Source organism: Micropterus salmoides, unplaced genomic scaffold (genome assembly GCF_014851395.1).
Source record: "Micropterus salmoides isolate LMB-PRFRI ecotype aquatic unplaced genomic scaffold, ASM1485139v1 Ms_hic_scaffold_19, whole genome shotgun sequence".
Classification (NCBI taxonomy): domain Eukaryota; kingdom Metazoa; phylum Chordata; class Actinopteri; order Centrarchiformes; family Centrarchidae; genus Micropterus; species Micropterus salmoides.
Genome location: NW_024041039.1, coordinates 4,415,897 through 4,434,762, shown reverse-complemented (window position 1 = coordinate 4,434,762; position 18,866 = coordinate 4,415,897). Strand labels below are relative to the sequence as shown.

Sequence of the window (18,866 nt, the reverse complement as noted above, 5' to 3'; positions counted from 1 at the left end):
CACCACCAACCTGGAAAGACAATAAAACAGGACATCTTATTGGTGATTTTGTTATTTTGTGCTGTGTGAACACGTCTGACTGAATAAGAGAATATCTCCACCCACAGCCGAGTGTCACTCTGACATTCAGACTTTAGACTCAGAAGAGAGAGAGAGAGAGAGAGAGAGAGAGAGAGAGAGGGCTTATTCTTTAAACTTATTGAGTGTGTTGTTGGAGGGAAAACATATGACATCATAAAACCAATGCATTCTAACTGTCTTCAATATATGTATAAAACCCAAAGCACCAACACGTTCTCATCTCAGTGCGTCATTACCAACGCTGTGAGACAACGTGACAAAGCTTAATTATTTGACGTTGGCGGCTAACCCTACAGCTGTGCGCATTGCGGTCGACGTGCACAGCTGTAGGTGGCAGCGCTTCAGCGTCCACTGTGTTGACTTTTGCCGGCCGAGCAGGCTAACTTCCTTTTTAGCCCTCCGCTAACGTGAATGGCTGGTTTGCCCGCTTGTAAAGTTTACTCCAAAGCACGGGGCATTCCTGTCGGAGGTATTGCGAGGCTACCCAGCTGACCAATCACAGTTCCTACGGTCTCTCCCAAATAACTATGCTTTGTCACTTTTTCTGAAAGCGTCAGTATTGGACACCCTGAGATGAGAACGGGCTCAAATAATCTAGAAAAATCTGCAGCACCCGGCCTCACACTGCATGACACACAGATTAAATGCCTTCTATTTGCAGATGACTACAGTAAGTCCTAAGACTCCAGCAGCTGCATGAATTCTGTCTCACCTGGGCCCTGACAGTAAACCTCAAAAAAAAGATCATGGTCTTCCAAAAACGATGCAGACATCAAGAAAACAAGCACAAATATATTTAGACACAACATCTATAAAATTACACATATCTGGGCTCATGAGCACAACAGGAAACTTCAACATGGCTGTGAAAGATCTGTGGGACAAAGCAAGGAGAGCTTTCTATGCCATCTGAAGAAATATAAAACATGATATACCAATAAAGATCTGGCTAAAGATTTTCAAATCGGTCCTGGAACCAACTGCCCTTTATGGGAGGTAAATATGGGGTCCACTCAGGTCTAGGTTTGTAAAATGGGAGAAACACCCAACTGAATCTTTTCATACAGAATTCTGTAAGAGCATTTTGTATGTAGACAGAAAAAACCCCAAACAACATCAGCAGAGCAGAACTAGGCCAATACTCACTGATCCAAATCCAATAAAGAGCTACCAAATTCTACAATCACGTTCAGACTCGGTGATCAGAACCTAGCCATCGAGACGGGCCGCCAGAGACAAACCTGGCTTCCTAGAGAGGAAAGGATCTGCTCACTTTGTACATCACAGGAAATAGAAAATGAACAACACTTCCTCACAACATGTGAAAAACACAAAGATCTAAGAGAAAACTACAAATTACTGAAACCTATAAAGGAAAACTTCCATACCTACTAGGTGAAACACAAAGATGTGACATAATTGCAGCTAAATATACACGTACATGTCAAAACCTGAAGACAACCAGAGGAACACAAATATGAAACCATCATACCGTTACTATAGCGACAATGTTGTTATTGTTATGGTTCTTTGTTTGTTTTCTTTTACTGTTGCTTTGGTAATATGAACATTATTCTTTCATGCCAGTCAAGCCAGTTTGAAACTGAAAATTGAAATTTGAAAATTGAGAGAGAGATCAATAATGAATTTAGGGCTGTCCCCAACTAACGATTGACATGGTCCAATCAGAATTGTCAAGTCTTGCCCAAAGTCGACTGATAGAGGAATCAGTGTGTGTTTGTGCACGGCGACTGTGGGGGATTGCAGCCTCTATCATCATTAGTCAGTGTAACTTACATTGTACATTTAACGTTACAGATAAACTGAGGCTTGCTGTTGATCATTTCCTCTCAGCTCTGCTCGCCGGCCTTTCACCGGTCTTATGCAGAGTTTTTCATGCGTGCCGTGCGGCCTACAAATGCATGCACGTTGCGGTTCCTTACGGGTCTATTTCAAGTACTATTTAAAAATAATATAATATTCTTTCCCCGCGACCCTGTACGCAGGATAAGCGGTTGACGATGAATGGATAATATTCTTTGTGAGGTTTATCAATAGTGATAAATGATCCGAAAGTCCCGCGAGGTCTGGACAACTTGGCACAATAGCGGGGACGCAGGGGCTCCATCTCTCTGCCACTACCGCAGAGCTAGACTGTATATTAACTTACTGGGAGAAAACTGGTAGTTCTATGTAAAACAGACATTGAGCACCCCCATATCGCCAAAATGCCATGATCCTCATTTTGATGCGAAGTTTCGACTGTGAGATTGACAGTTGAATCAGACTCCGCCCATCGAAGCATCAAACCTTTGACTATGTGGAGTCAGCCCTAAATAAATTAATGAATCATAATTTCTTGATCACTTCCTATTTTCTGTATTTTACTATGATGAATGGCCAGTTTTGTCTTTTCTGAAAATGTGACCTAATTAAAGAAGCTTTTATCTTTTGCCATAAAAAACACCAAAAACTAAACCTGTACAACAAACAAAAAAAACATGAATAAAATAATGAAGTTCAGTACAGGAAGAGAAAGAGGCTGACAGGAAGACAGAGAGACTCCAGAGAAAGATGAGTTACTACCTTGTAGTTTTGTTGAAGCATCATTGGTTGTTGTTGTGGCTGTAACTGATTTTGTGTTTTCAGTTGTTGCTGGTTTAGTTGTTGTTGCTGGTTTAGTTGTTGTTGCTGGTTTAGTTGTTGTTGCTGGTTTAGTTGTTGTTGCTGGTTTAGTTGTTGTTGTTGTTGCTCGTTTAGTTGTTGCTGGTTTAGTTGTTGTTGCTGGTTTAGTTGTTGCTGCTGGTTTAGTTGTTGTTGTTGTTGCTCGTTTAGTTGTTGCTGGTTTAGTTGTTGTTGTTGTTGCTGGTTTAGTTGTTGTTGTTGTTGCTGGTTTAGATGTCAGAGATATTGCGAGAGAAAGAAAACAAGAGTAAAGTTCATCACTGTGAAAAGTCATCAAATAAACAAATGTTTTGGTGGTTTTAATCATCTTGAACAGGGGTGTGTTTCCCAAAAGCATCGTTGCTGACTGCGGTAGCAACTTCCTTGGTTGGAACTTTGCAGTTGCGACGCAACTGTTTCCTAAAACCCTAGTTGGAACTACGGAGGTAACTAAGTTGGTAACTTACACGGTACGAACCATCGTTAAGCGACAGGTGTTCCCTGAAACCATAGTTCAGACGAACGTTCGCACCAACTGTTGTTAAGTTGCATAGTTGGAACTACAGCTCCTGACCTGTGGTTAGAAGCTTAGTTCACGGTGACTACGTCACAGAGAGCAGAAAATGCAGTGTTAGGAGGTGGATGTGATGTGTTTTAAGCAGGGAATGTTAGATAATCCTGCTGTACAAACATGTTTAAGGTCAATTTAAAATAAATGTATTTGTAAAAGTACTTTTAAATGTATTTGTGGGGTCATGGGTAGGGTTGCATTGATTCAGTAGGCTACTAAGTATCTCAGTGTAGACCATCTACAAACAGCAGGTGTTTTTCTCACAGATTACCCGTCTGCTCACAATAACTTAATTTAATATTAGTCACCCAGTACAAAGGTTAAAGGACAAAACGGAGAATGTAAAGACAAGACTTTTAATATTACCTACATGTATACGTTTCTGGGCCTCTGGGGAAGATGGGTGTTCTCTAGTCTTCATTACAAACATAAAAAGGGACAGCATAAAATCCATGAAAGTACTGTAATGAATAAATCCCTGAGAGTTTTCGTTGCCTTTATAACAAAGATAAATAGAGAACTCACGGGAGTCGTATCTGTCTCAATAGAGAACATGCGTAAGCTCAGACACTTAGCGCACTGAGCTGTTCTCAAAACCTAGATGTCAGATGCCAAGGGATTCATAATAGTGTTACAGTGTTGACACAAAGATACTAAACCTATTTCACTAAATGTCTTGGAATCGCTAATAGTTCTTAATTTTTTCTTCTAAGTTATAGCCGATATTTAGGCTAAATAAAATGATTAGGTTATATATTATTTATATTGTTGATTTCATTAACGCTATTGTTGATTTTCTTGTTATTGTCGGTACGACAATAATATAAAAAGCCTAAATAATAAGTTCGCAAAATAATGTCACTTAATATCGGTCACAACTGACATATTTAGGCAGAATATGACAACGTTTTGTGAGTTTCGTGCTGTGAAAGTCAGACGAACACACCTGGAAACATGTTAGTTCGACCTACGTTGGCTCAAACTAATTAGTTCAAAGTATGACAGTTTAGGGAAACGGTCGTATTTCAGATGTTTGTTTGTATAACGATGCATCGTACCAACATAGTTCAACGTTACCTTACGTGGTTGTTCGGGAAACGCACACCAGCTCACATATTCTCACCTGTTTTCTCACCTGAGGACTGAGGGCTGAAGGTGAACAGCTGCACTTTTCCAGAGTAACCATCTGTCACTTCACACTTCAAGTTAGACTTTGATTTGTTACTAAAATGAGAATCCAGGAAAGACACAGCGGCGTAGCAGCCAGACTGTGATGTATTCATGTCTTTGTTATCTTTGTCCACATCTTTACCGTCATACAGCCACTTCACTGTGTGTCTACAGAACTGTTCATGTTTCGACACAGAGCAGGTTAACGTCACCTCATCAGCGTCCTTACGTTCAGTCACTGGTGAAGATGGAGATATTGTGAGAGAAAGACAACAAGAGTAAAGTTAACTTCATCACTGTGATCATAATTATTGTAATGTTTCAGTATATTGTTCTAACAAGACAGTTTGAGCTGAAAACATTTGATGGAAATACTCACTGATAATAACAGACAGATAACCTGAGAGTCTGGAGTTGTGTTGTCCTGATATGAACTGTTGACAGTAATAACGACCAACATCCTCGACTGTGACCTTCTTTATAACCAGAGAACAGTTCTCTGTAACACTCAGTCTGTCTGATTTAGATTTGGCGTCTTTGTGAATCTGCCCATGTTCAAACAGCGCTACTGCTGATCTGCCCCCGAACCATGAAGAGCCATGTAGTATATTCACAGTTTTGCTGACCGTCTATCACATTTTCACAAGGCAAAGTGACGTCATCTCCAACTCTGACAGTGAAGGAGGGGGAAGTTTTCAGCTGCTGCTGTTGAGAAAATGATGAAAAATAAAGTGAAATGAGAAAATGTCTGTTATGTTCATAGTTAGTGACGATTATTTCTTTATCCTTAGTTTCCAAGAGTTCACTAAACTCACCACATTAGAAACAACAGATTTGGTTTTCTTAGTTAAATCAAATGTAGCTAATAAAGAATCTTTAATAATATTGATCAAGTTATTTTTTACAATGTGCCTTCCATTTATATATGTGATATATGTATTCTTACCTGTAAACTGAAGCACCGCTGTAAGAAATAAAGAAATCCATTTGAACTCAACCATCATGATTCTCTGAGTCTCTCCTTCTTCTGTCTCTTGTTCTCGTGCTCAGAACTGTCTGAGTTTCTAAACTAGTGCTTTAGTAGAGAGACGCAGCAGCTACTTCCTGTGGTTAGGATGATGTCACTTCCTCATAGTGACTTTTGTCTGTTTTAGATTTCAGTCTCTCTGAATTTCTTGTCGATGTTCAACAGCCAAAAACTCTGTTACAGTTTTCACTTTTACATTTTGAAATGTAGTTTTCTCTCATCCACAGTGACTGACAGAGACCCCAAATTCTTGATCAGCAACATGAGATGCAGCCATCAGAGTTCACACTTTGTTCATTCAGGTCTATTTGTGACAATGACGTGTTTCACCAAGCGAAAAGAAGAAGAGAGGAAGCTGAAGGTGTGAAGATTGTTAGTTAAGATAAATGTTTGCAATGATGCAACTTGTTTTCTTCAGATAGTGTTTATTAGAAAACAGACAGGATCCATGGTGATGTTTGACAGCACACATGAACAGACAGGTGAAGAGTCAAACTCCTCTCCCACCAGAATCTGACTCCTGATGTCCATGGTGCAATATGGTGATACTGTAGCAGCTGCTGAAGAACACAGATAAGATGATATTTTACTGCTCTGAGATCTGCTGGTTCCTCATTTTATCTTTGCAGCTCTTTTTTTTAAGATTAAGGAAACTCAGCAGAAGTTGAATCAGGAAGACATCGTTCATGCTGACTCTATTTCTCCCCCGCCCCCTCTCTTCCTTTTTTCTGCTTCCAACTCCGTCATTAGATTGAGGGCGTTCATTCTTTCAGTTAAACCAATCAGAATTTGCCACAACCTCTGTGAGCCAATCATATTGTTGCTGTCAGACTTTCAAACTGTCTTTTCTCTCCTGGAGGACCCCGACCAGATAAAAGACTGCAGCATCACTCCAGCTCCAGGCCTCCCTCCCTCTCTCGCTCCAGCAGCTGGTGGATCAAGCAGTCTTCAGTGATCCCACTGAGCCCTTCACATCCATTCTGGTTCTGGCCTCTGTGGTCACAGCCCCTCCACCAGGTAGGCCATACATCCCTCTCACATTTCTTAAACTCTCCTGTTCCTTTTCCTTTTAATTCCTCTTTAAGCCTCTTTTTCATTTAAGTCTCTCCTGACTGAGCTGAATAGGAAGTGTTTTGGTGAGAATGTGGACATGAGACAAACAGGCGTTTATCAAATTCTGATGAAAACTACTTTAACCCCTGGATGTCCTGGTTTTGGTTGTGAGTTTGGTGATTTCCTGTTTTCTTTTGTTAAATCCTTCCTCGTGGGTCTTTGTCAGTTCACTTCCTGTCCTTGAGTTGATTTTTGTTTCCACCTGTGTCTCGTTTCCTCCACCTCTCTTGGGTATTTAAGTGTGTGTATTCCTTTTTGTCTAGTGTTGGCTCGCCTGTGTTTTACAATAAGCACGCCATTTGTTTTCACTCTGGAATTTGGGAGTTTTACCTGGCTAGGTAACTGAAAAATGTTCAAATCCAGTTTGTTGTTTCACATGTATGACTACTACTTTATTGAACGCAGATTACATTTCATTCACAGTTAACATGAGCTAGAGGAAATGAGATGTTTGCTAAGAAAAGAGTAAGTTGAAAGTTAAAACTTGAAATGATAAGAATTATGAATTAGAGATGATAATGCAGACTGTATTTTATGATAGTGTCTTTGGTTCTGGTTCAGCATTGTGTGGGTCTGACTTTCTACAATACTTGGTGACTCCTGTTTGTGGCACCCATGAACTGGTGAACTTGATTCATCCTCATCTACAGACTGCAGACATTACGTTAAAGAAACAAGGAGATTGTAACTTTGTAAAGGTGCTTACAGACCAAAAGCGAAGTGAGCGTTGTGGGCGCTGCGTTTACATACAAAGTCAATGCAAAGACACATAGCGCCACGATTTCCTGTCGGGCGGTGCGAAGAGGGCGCTGCCGGCAACGAGAAGGCCTTTGCGTGAGTTGAACATTTTCAACTCGAGCGAGAAAGTCGCATGACGCTAAGTCGCTGTAGCCTATCAGCGTTGAGATCATCCTGACATCACCGATGGCTTCAGAGCGTTGTGTGGAGAGGGCCGGGCAGAGCGGGGGATTGAAATGCCGCTGGCCGGCGGAGAGCTGCTACACTTGGAGAAGTTGAGGACAGAGCAGAGAGCAGCGCTGCAGCTTTTGGACAAATAAACACCCGCGGTCGGTTTGGATTACACTCTGACAACTACGCTGTTTACTCGCAGGAGGAGCTCGGAGTAAACTGCTTTTATTAAATTAGCTTTTCACTTTAGTTTTGCGGATGGCAATGTTGATTTATCTTCACTGGAGCTTCTCAGCAGCTAGCTTCCATGCACATCCGGTTTCACTGTTGTTGTTAGAAGGGGTGATGGCACAGTGGCTAAGACACTTGCCTTTGGTTCAATCCCCCACTGTGACCCATCCACCATGTGTCCCTGAGCAAGACACTTCTCGTTGCTCCAGAGGCGTGCGACCTCTGACATATATAGCAATTGTAAGTCACTTTGGATAAAAGCTAAAATAAATGAATAAATGTAAATGTTGTTAGCGTCGGTTGGCACCCAGAGCTCTGTTGGACTAATACTTCATATTTATATAAAAAACAGAAAACACTGCATTACTTGGAGAAAAGAAAGCGAGGAAGTTGAACTACCTGGTGAGTTCAGAAAATATGTGTCTGTAACTTTATTCCAGCTATCGTTGTACTTTACTGTGAACAAGTTAGCGTAGCATAGCCCTGATCGATCCAAACTCCATTCAGAAAACAAACCTTTTAGAAGTTGTTGTCCTGCTGACTTGCTGACAGACCTGACAAAGCATGAATTCATATGTTTAACAAATCTGCATCATATTGTTGTTATTTCAGCATCAGTTTGATCCGTTTACTGCAATTAAATCCCAGCAAAATGTTTACTTTGGTTTCATAGAGCTGTAGTAATGGTGAGTTGTAGTATAGTTGGGGGTTTGTATTTAAAATGTACTATAATGTATGTGTATGCACTTTCTAAAACTTATCTGGTAGTAAAGATAAAAATAAGTTTGACGATTGGAATTTTGTGTCTATAATGAGATTCCTGATGGGTTGGGGCGTTCAGCTTAGTTCGATATAGGGCCCTCCAGATCCCTTTTGCCTGGGGCCCCCAAAGTGCCTTGAAACAGCCCGGCCCGGGAGGAAACCGGGAGAGGGCAATGAAACACGGGAGTCTCCTGTGAAAATCACGAGGGTTAGCAAGTATGAGCGAACCGGAGCTAACCTCTATGGCTCCTCGTTTCCTTCTGTACGACAGCGTGCTGCGTATGACGTCCTTTTATTCTTCTGCGCATGCGGGTCACTTGCAGGCCGGGGCCAGTTCACACTTCAGTCTGATATGGGCCACGTGTAAACTAAAAGGTCTGCAGTGTGAACGTAGCCTTTAAGTCCACGTGAGAAAGTTCAAGACAGGATATTAGAGTCAAAATACGCAAACCTACGTAACTTCAATGAAAACTAAAATAATATTGTCTTTGTCTAAAGTTTCACACAGGAACCTGAACGGGCCTGAGGCTGGTCATGAGTGAGACAAAAAAATCTATAGACAGAGGGTGTGTGTGTGTGTGTGTGTGTGTGTGTGTGTGTGTGTCTGCATCATTGTGATCATGATTTCATATATCACATTGTGACTCTGACATAAAGTATATTTGGATTTGAATGATTAAATGTCTAATTGAAAATCTAAATAAAGAAACTAAATTGTGTGTTTATTCTTTTGGGTCCTAATACACATCACAGAGTCGCATTAGTTTAACATTTTAGACCTTTTCCTGAAACCTACTAGGGTCATATCTCCTTCATTCGTTACTTTGATGTCAGGAAATCTATTTTTTAAATCTATCTATTTTTCCAGAGATATTATTGAGTTTATGTGGTTTTGCTCAGGGGCGTTGCTTGACATAAAGCTCTACTGGGGCACAGATCCCCTCATTACATTTTTGATTTATGAAATGTGTCAGTATGTGCCTCACCAGCTTCCCTTGCTAAGCATTAACTCAGTCCTCCATTAGGGTCTGAGCTGCTTGTATCTGATGCTGCCTGTACATCTCTGGCTGTGCTTTTACTGGCTGAGGCTGCCTGTATTTCACCTGGGTCTGTGTGACTTTCTAAAAACTTCTGTGTTTCAGCTGTGTGCTGGCTGATGATCCAGCATCTCCTCTGCAGACAAACTTCAGCATAGCTCCAGTAAATTATAAATCAATACTTGCAAGATATTAATGTTATCAGCTGCATCAGGCCAAACAAACTGGCTCCCCGAGTTTCCTTTAATATTGTCCTTTTGAAAATGTACTATTTATACTATGACATGTGATGTTTATTATCTACTGAGAGATGTGCATCCATATTGCCTAGTCTGTCCTGCTAATCAACATTTTAATAGTCAATGTGATTCCCATTCTTTCCATCTTGCATCAGTCCAGAGTTGTGACTAAACCTTCAATGAGCGCAGGTTCACGTGCGACGCGGTTTTCTTTTCAGCGCAGTTTATAAACATCGTTGCACGTCGGCTGCTCAGCTGGGTTAGCAAGACAGACAGAGATTCACTGCAGCTACACATGCTGCTCACATCAGACCTTTTACCTGCTGAAGTTAACCTGACTGCTGTTCTCCAAAGTCACTCTCGCTGAGTTATTTTTTCTTCATGTGCACAGAAGGATAGTCCCGCTTTAGACCTCTCATCAACGTTGGAAATACTCGCTTTCAAAATGGACTCGTTTTTGCGACGTTTCATATCGTGACAATGTGCCTTTTCACATCGACCACTAGGTAGCTTCAACGTATTCCTTTAAGGCGCTCGTCATAATTATGTATGCAAAAGTGCTTCTTTTTGCCACTGACAGGCTCAGATTGTTATACCAGGTGTCTGACACAATCGTAGAAGGGATCCCTATGAGTAACCTTGTTTTTAACCAGAAACAGAAGTCTTGCTAAAGGACAATTCTTGCTCTGAAATCTCGAAAGGAGTACATTGCAGCCACTGAAGCTAGTTCATGGGAAGCCATCTACTGCACGGATTTCAAAACATTTTGTACCTATTAGTCATATATAGTAAGACCGTCCCTGTGTTTGAGACAAACTGGCTCAGGGAAACAGACATTTTAACTAATGCAAATGTTTGACATAATGTTTCATCAGTTAATTGCAAGCACTTGTTAATACTACTTATACGTCTGGAACACTAATGTCAGGAAACTGCAGGCAAACTTATGTCCATTACAGTTCTGATAATATTTTTCTCACAATGTTAATTTAATGTGAAATAACCTAAATCCATATTAAAAATAAAACCAAATACTTAAAACCAGTCCTTATTCTTAGAATATACATCTTAACTGATTCGACTATACCACAACCACATCTACATAAACATCCAGGTTCTAGTTTAAAGTAAACAAGCAGCCATTACTACGGTGCCGCCTCACTTGTAAACCGACGTACAATTCAATTTAATTTCAATTTAATTACATTTTATTTATATAGCACCAATTCATAACAGTTATCTCATATCACTTTTCATAAAAGAGCAGGTCTAGACCGTACTCTGTGATATTATTTACAGAACCCAACAACAACACTGATGTACATGAAGGACTCACTTTCTAACTGCACGTGCCAGGAAATTTGTCCAGGAGAACCCTATAGAATCTTAAACATGTTAGAAATACAATCATAAATGCTGTTAAAATAAATAAAAGGTTACAATCTAAATAAAACAACAACTTATAACTCCTAAGAAACAGAGCTTTTGGGAACTAAATGGAAAAGAAAGGCCTCTGCTCAATTAAATCAGCTTCACTTTTATAAATCTCTAAATTGCTGGCTTGCTACTCTCACGTTTCCTGGACAACATTCCACTTTTACAGTATCGTGCATTTCCAATTTTTACTACATTTCTTCTGATCCAAATGCAAGGAATCACGGAGTACCACATAATCACAAGGACAGAACTGATTTGTAAAATGTTATTTTTTCCTTAGGGCTGTGTCATAATTAATTTCAGGCAGGTGTTTTGAGACAGAAGAACTTCCAAATTCACACAGACCGCCATCATCTGTCCACCATAAACAACCCAAACATCGGTGCTTTCACTGCCAGCATGAAACTAAGACATAAAAAGCACATATACAGATGTACAGGGAGGAAGAAGTTTAATTATGTGCATCATATTAACTACTTTTACTTTAAAACATAAGCATTTAAATCTGTGTATAGATAGATCCTAGCTATTGACCACTGATGGATGTTTGAAATATGATTAATTCTGTGTTGAGGCATGTTGTGAAAAGTTTGCTAGGATGTGTGAACTTCTCTGGGACGTTGGCCCAGGTTTGGACAGGGCAGACCAGAAAGGGTTAATGCGAGAGGATGTTTGTGTTCAAACAGTGGAAAAACAGTATTGCTGCCAGATTTTGGGAGCGACTGATTGCTTCTTATGCGAGAAGACGTAGACAACAGGAAGATATGTTCTGTGTATAAAAATGTGTAGATTCAGACTTGATCCTCTGTCTTTTTACCATTTCATAAACACCATGCTGTGTGAAAGGTTCCCTCACTTCCTGTACTTTATCGATCAGAATTTAGACGATGTCATAATGTTGATGATGTCATAAACACCGTTCTGAGGGGAAAGTGATGTCACTGCCTGCTTCCACATTCTGAAGATCAAAGCCACAGAGTGAACACATTCTGAAACTTCAGCTCCTCAGTCTAATGAATCATTTACAACTGAGCTTCGTGTACAGAGCCCAGAAAACAAGCGGTGGTTTACACAGTCGTTAAGAGAGAAGAAAAATGAGCTGCATCGAGGAAACGGTCCCTTCTGAGAAGTTCTTTGACAATCTGGGCATGGACGTCAGCCAAGAACAAGCAGATATATCTGACCAAGAAATCAAAGTGGACTTGGATGCAGTCATTCAACAACTGGAAGGAATAGATCTCCAACTGCAAAGGTACGCTAGACAATATGAGAAAAAACAACTAGCAGAGCTCCATGAAAATAGCCAAACTCAAAAAGAATTGGATGCAATGTCCAACGCTATGCAAGTGGCGAAAGAAGCCATTTTGAAAACCAATGAAGCTTCCAGACCGCAGTCTGAAGAGGAGACGTTACCTCTCGCTAACTGCCTTCACTTTTCCAGCAGTTGGAGAACAGACAGACTTTAATTAACGGACAAACTGTAACCTACACTGTACATTTACAGCCAGACCGAAACGTAGCGCTCATATTTTCCTCTGCTCATTTTCACCGTCACCTACTGCCACCTGTCACGTAGCTGTCCTGTGAGGGAGGAGAGGACGATAGCTATGTGCCACCGTGCTGCACAGTGTGCGGGCGAAAATCATTAACGTTAGTCACACATTGATGCTTGTCTCTTTTCTGCAGGTGTACCCGGGCCCTGAGCCTGGCGCTGCGTAAATCCCGCAGCTGGAGCTGATCAGCGGCAATCAGTGGGGCACATAAGCTGAGCCAGTGAAGTGCTCTCAGGCTCACTCTTCCTTGGTTGCTCGTGTTAGACTGTGTGACTTACAGTGTGGTTGGTTTACTGTGTGGTTTATTGTGCGGTAGACACCAGTTGCCCTGACGATGATCTCCCTCCTCTTTTCAACAGTTGCTAGAGAGACAAAAACAATACAGAAATACTTAAGAACTGCACATACTCACATGTCCAGTGATGTTAATGGTATGTGTCCTACATCTTTCATATCACGGTGAAGCCTCTGCCCTGCTCTCTGTGTCAGGGATGAGCGTCTCCACATGGACGCAAACACAGAGCCAACTTAATGGCCAGCAGAGAGGCCGCAGGTAAAAACCTTAGTGAGTAAAAAGCCAGAACGTCATCAATACACCTGTTTAACAAGCACATTGTATGTTGTAGGGCTGCAGCTAACGATGATTTTAGTATTCGAAGCTTCTATAGATTATTTCAAAGATTCATCGATGCGTCGTTTAGGAAGTACTTTTGCTTGGGCGTAAGCACGATGTGCGACAGTAATAAATGTCCCTGTGAAACACTGTGCTGTATAGTTACAGATTAAACGAAGCATCAACGCAAAGAATTTGTGTCGATGTATTTTATGAATCGATTTAATCGATGAATCGTTTCAGCCCTAGAGCTAAAACAATGCAATGTGGCCACCGTTGATGTGTAGGAATTTTAAAAACATGATCTTATCTATTTTTCAGGACCAGGCCTGGTGAGAGCCACTGCAGAGGATCATAGCCATCGTTGGAGTTATGAAAGGACGTGGGTGAATATCAATCTGCCAAATGAACTTTTTTAGCGTGCATCTTCACATCTGTATATTAATACTGATATGATACTATATATGACCTTGTTTGTTTGTTACTGGAAGAAATTAGCTTCTATTGTTTTTGACTTGAAGGACTTGACCGTGTTTTAAGCCTATGGGCATTTTCTAGATGTTGAGCATGAACAGAACTTTAAACAATGATTTCCTGGGTGACTTTTATGGTGTTTTTCCATCACCAGTACCAGCTCAACTCGGTTTGGCTGTGCTTCGTCTTCCACTGCAGATAGTACCCAGAAATATTACCACGTCATAGCGACGCCACACACAACTGCCGCGACATAATGTTCAATGGGACACACACACCAGCGAGCCACAAACAGCTGTCTCTTTAAGTTAAAATGTTTCAACCTTCGTCAGAATGTAAAGACAGATAAGCGGTATGAAAACCTTCCAGCTGTGTTTTCCTCTGCGTTGTTGCTGCAGCGGTCTGTGTGACGGCGGGAGCAGAGGGCTCTGTGAGCGGGCGGCTGGCCGGCCTCACACGCTCCTCCCGCGGGTTGGCTCGTTTTTTTGCGTGCCTGACCTCAGCTGACAGCAGTGAACGTAACGCTCCAGTCCACATCAAAGGGAAAACAAAAGGAAGCGCCCAGCTGTGACGGAGCCCTTTAAACTGAGTGATGACAGCAGTAGTGTGGAAGTTATGGCGTTTATTAATTTTACAATTGCTAAATTTCATTACATATCAAAACAGTCACATTTCTTACATTTTAAAATGTTTCCCGGATTCTGCTCTGAACCTGCTCGGATCAGATTCTCTCACTCTGGACTCTCAGCTACGGTTCCCCCTGCTCTGTACAGCAGCCACCAACCCGGTTCAGCATCTATTTTCACTCTGCCTCGCTCTTCACCTGCAATATATGATCCTTTTAACCTTGTAATAAATAGCCTATTTCTCTTTTATCAAACTTCTCCCTTTCTTAGACCTGCACTTGGGTCTGCTAGTCTTGCCATAACAAAGTTAAAACAAAGTTTTTGTTATAATCACTTAAGCCCAGTTCACACTATACCATTTTAAGCCTGATTTGCTGGTCAGCGAGCTCGGCGACCGTCAGGCTGTAATCAGGGGTAAATCAGCGATCGATCCACGGTCGCCAGTCGTTTTGTGTGAACTACTCGACGCATAAAAACGGCTCCCCGACACATTTCTGACACATCGCCAACGCCAGCCAGATATCTAGCATCCAAAAATCTGGAGGAGTCGGCCGACTCGACATCCACATCCAGCCAATGAGAGCAGGCAGCTGCAGAGCAGGCAGCTACTTTTACACCGCAAAACACTTTTTACTCCCCTCCAGCTCTCTGTAGCTCAGACGTTTCCTGCTACCTGCGTGTGCTGATCCATCCTTTCACCCAGATTATTTCTCTTTATAATTTCTATCTTTATAATAACAAACAACAGCTGTTTTGTATGTTTGTGTCACGTTTCACATTTCACGTGTGTTTTCTTGACAAAACCTGGTTTGGAGACCAGCGTCGGGTGACACAGCCGCTGTCAGCTCGTGTAGTGTGTGACCCCCTGTCACCGATCAGTCAGGTAGTGTGAACGCCACGACGACTTCAAGACGGCAAGTTGTGCAGTCTGAACAGCACGGCCATCGGCCGACGCTGAAAGCCGTGTAGTCTGCAGGAGCCTTTAGTTAGCCTAGCTATGAGAATAAATAAACTCTCTCTTTTTCTCTCTCTCACTCACAGACAGACACACCGGTGCTGCCGCTATCTCTCCCACATCAGATCCTCCCTCACTTAGCAGAACTTCTTGGGCATTTATCGTTATAAAGCAATAACTGTTAAAATTATAAATTAATAAACTTAATATCACATGATCTTGGTTTTTTAAAACCAATATTTAACAGGAATTTACTGTAAATCGATTGGATAATGGCATAAAATAAAAGTTTAAATCTATTAATATTCTGGTATTGGGCTTTAAATTAGGGTATCTGAAGGTATTTACAACATTTTCTGTTTGCTTTACATAGAAAAGTCTTTACTTTGACAAGGAGTTCTTGTAGATGGATTGGATTATCTTAAAAATATATCAAATAATACTGTATTAATGTAATTTTAAGGTATTTCTGCAATATTTTTAGGTTTTTATACAGATTAACATTCAACAGAGAATTTTTTAATGAGATTTTTTTTTTCTTTAAACAGCAGTTCGACTGTAAAAATACAGAAAATGTTTACGGTAAATATCCGTTTTCAAAAAACAAAATAATTGAAGGTTTTTTACTGTAATTTGACGGTAAGTGTTTGGCAACTTTGCTGCCAGACTTTTTACCGTAATTTTACGATTTATTTTTTTACAGTGTAGGTTATCTCTTACATAGTGTGTGTGCCATACATTTACGTCTGGTGTTCACTCTTAAGGCTCAATATAACATTACAATTCTGACAGTTTCAGTAAAGAGCAGTGATATTTTTAGCTTCTCACACATTCAGTCGGTCCACTATAGGCGGCCACACTTTCTCTCGCTGTTATTGCTGTATCTGTGTTACTTTTTCTTTTATTTATCGTTTTTCTTCACATGTGCTTTTATTCCACGTAAACCTACTCGCTGATGCTCGTTGTCTGCAAAGTATGGTGCACGCATCTTCTCCACTTATGAAACCTAATAACCACAAACTGCTATTCTAATGCAGGCTAATGAAAAATATGCAAAACACATACATAAGAACATGGCATAACTGAAAAAAACACTTTGATAGATAAGGGACCAGGATTAACTAAGCCTGGCTGCAGTGTTGCCAGATCCTGCTCATGAATTCCAGCCCAAAAACTGTTCAAAAACCGCCAAACCGCACACAAAACCGCCCAAATTATCAGTATTTATTTCAGTATTTTAACTTCCACGTGTCCTTACCTACGGTTACATTACATTTACATAGCCTACATACTTTATATACAAGAAATACACACTGGCAGCCAAAGCATAGGCCTACATAAATAAACCGTTTTAGGTGCATTAGCGTCACCTGCTGGACTGGAGTGTAAGGTTTTAATGACAGCATCAAAACCTTGCGGTGAAACGACTATATCCTCCACACACTCGTTTGTAAGGCGGCCTCCTGTATTTTTCCAAGTCAATGACATGACACGCTTTAACTTCATTCAGGAAATTTTGGGTAACTGCATCACTGACAGATGACTTTTAGCGCAGCGCCAACGTGTGTGTGTGTGTGTGTGTGTGTGTGTGTGTGTGTGTGAGAGAGAGTGTGCAGGGTGCGAACTACGGGGGATCCAGGGACCCTAAAGAAGACATCAGCTCCCCTAAAAGCACGATTTGTATACATATGATAATATGAATCATTATATTTGTATAATTATAATAATAAGACAAACATGTCTGATATTTTCACAGTCAGCCCAGGCCTATGCTTGCAGCTATTAATGATTCAGCGGTAAGAATCCCCTCCCCGAAAGCCGTGGTACCCGCCCAATCTGGCAACACTGCCTGGCTGTTGGCCTGGTCTGGAGCAGGCTAGCTGCACAGGATAAATCGCCATGGTAACTTATGTCCTACTGCTTTCCTGAAACCGAATCAGGGCTTAATTCAGCCAGGATATCCGGAAAACCCTGGTTTAATCCGCTGTCTTGGTTGTGTGAAACAGCCCTCTGGAAAGATTTTCTCAACACAGACAGGAGGAGGCAACAGGATGTAACGTTAAATGTTCAGTGACTGAAGGAGCTTGAGAGGACTACGTTCTTCCATAAAGGCCCTTTCAGAAAAGAAATGATTTGCGCTGCACTAGAAGCTGGGTTCAAGGCAAAAGTTCAACTACTTTGACCGCACGTTGCTTGATTTGAAACAAACCTCTGTGGCACAAGCCAGTGAAAATAATGGGTTTCATAGCGCAGCGGTGCTGTCGTTGCTGTGTGTCTGAAAGGTTTCACCTGCTTTGAAAGCTCGAGTCTCACCACTACGGCATCGATTGTAAGTGACACGTTTATATTTAATTCCCTATAACTTGCCACGTTATTTAACTCAGTTCGTATTACATTACTTAGGCGTGCAAAGCTGGGTGGAGACCCCGCAGGTGCCTCATCAAGTTTAATGTAGTTATTCGCTCCTTTTAATGGCATGTTTTTGAACAGGTGATCAGTCACCTCTTAAATAACGCCTTGGTCAGTCTGAATTCTCCCACACTGCCGACTTCAGCCGTTTCTTTGCTGGAAATAAAGCTTCACAGTTTGGTCCATCTGCCATAGTTTAGCAGTGTACAGGAGTAGCCTCCATGTCTCTGATAAGCACGGCACTTCAAGCTGGTGCACCGCTCCAGTAACTTTGTTTTCGTTTTGTGCAAATTGCAACAGTTTCATTTCGGTGTGGTGGAGCCTGTACAATTAATTAACTGTGACATTTCAAAGGGAGGTTAATAGCGAAATCTAATAATAATAAAATAAGTGCCCGATTCCTTCCTGTCCTGCTCATCTTAGGAGCACTCATGGGATCTTTCCCCTTACTGACAGGTTTCTCCTAAACCTAACCATCACAGCTCAATGCCAAAACTTAACAGACTCAAATGCTCCTTTCTCCACACTGCCAGGAGAGCCCAGAGCGACATGTGCTGGCCCTTGTCTTGCCTTTAGCTCTGTATCCTAAACTGTGGAGTCGTTGGAAAACACAGGGAGAACCATCGACATAGATTAATACCCCTAACCCAAAAAGTCCAAAAAAATCTCCTTTTCTAACCATGTTTCCTTGACCTTGATGGAAAACGTCATGATTTCAAGGAAAGATGTGAAGGATAATTCATAAGGACTCAGGACAAGAGGACCGCGGGGCTCAGAGAATCCATATTTGTAATTTGTAAAAATGCGACGGCGGATGTTACTGATGTGACTTGCTGTGATGAAACTACAATGTTCTGAAGATGGACTAAAGCGCATCTTTGACACTGCGCCTGTGTGGTTTTAATGCAGGCGTCTACAGGTGGACAACACGGTGGAAAATATTAGTAGCCTTCTTCATAACCAAGATAGCAAAAAGGCCTGAAGGGTACCAGTCA

At 41.3% G+C, this 18,866-nt stretch overlaps 1 protein-coding gene and 2 long non-coding RNA genes across 5 annotated transcripts in view; 2 read left to right on the top strand and 1 right to left on the bottom strand.

The window, feature by feature from the left end:
* LOC119910711 (neuronal PAS domain-containing protein 3) overlaps window positions 1–18,866 on the bottom strand; it is a 659,826-nt gene that overhangs the window by 268,595 nt on the left and 372,365 nt on the right. The gene's annotated exons all lie outside the window — the stretch shown is intronic.
* Window positions 6,176–18,866, top strand: part of LOC119910717 — a 102,211-nt gene continuing 89,520 nt past the window's right edge. For both annotated transcript variants that reach the window (XR_005445689.1, XR_005445690.1), the window contains exon 1: window positions 6,176–6,530. This is a non-coding gene — a long non-coding RNA (uncharacterized LOC119910717). The remainder of the gene's footprint in view (window positions 6,531–18,866) is intronic.
* Window positions 12,335–13,870, top strand: LOC119910723. Its single transcript, XR_005445694.1, has 2 exons — window positions 12,335–12,493; window positions 13,729–13,870. It is a non-coding gene; the product is annotated as an uncharacterized LOC119910723 (long non-coding RNA).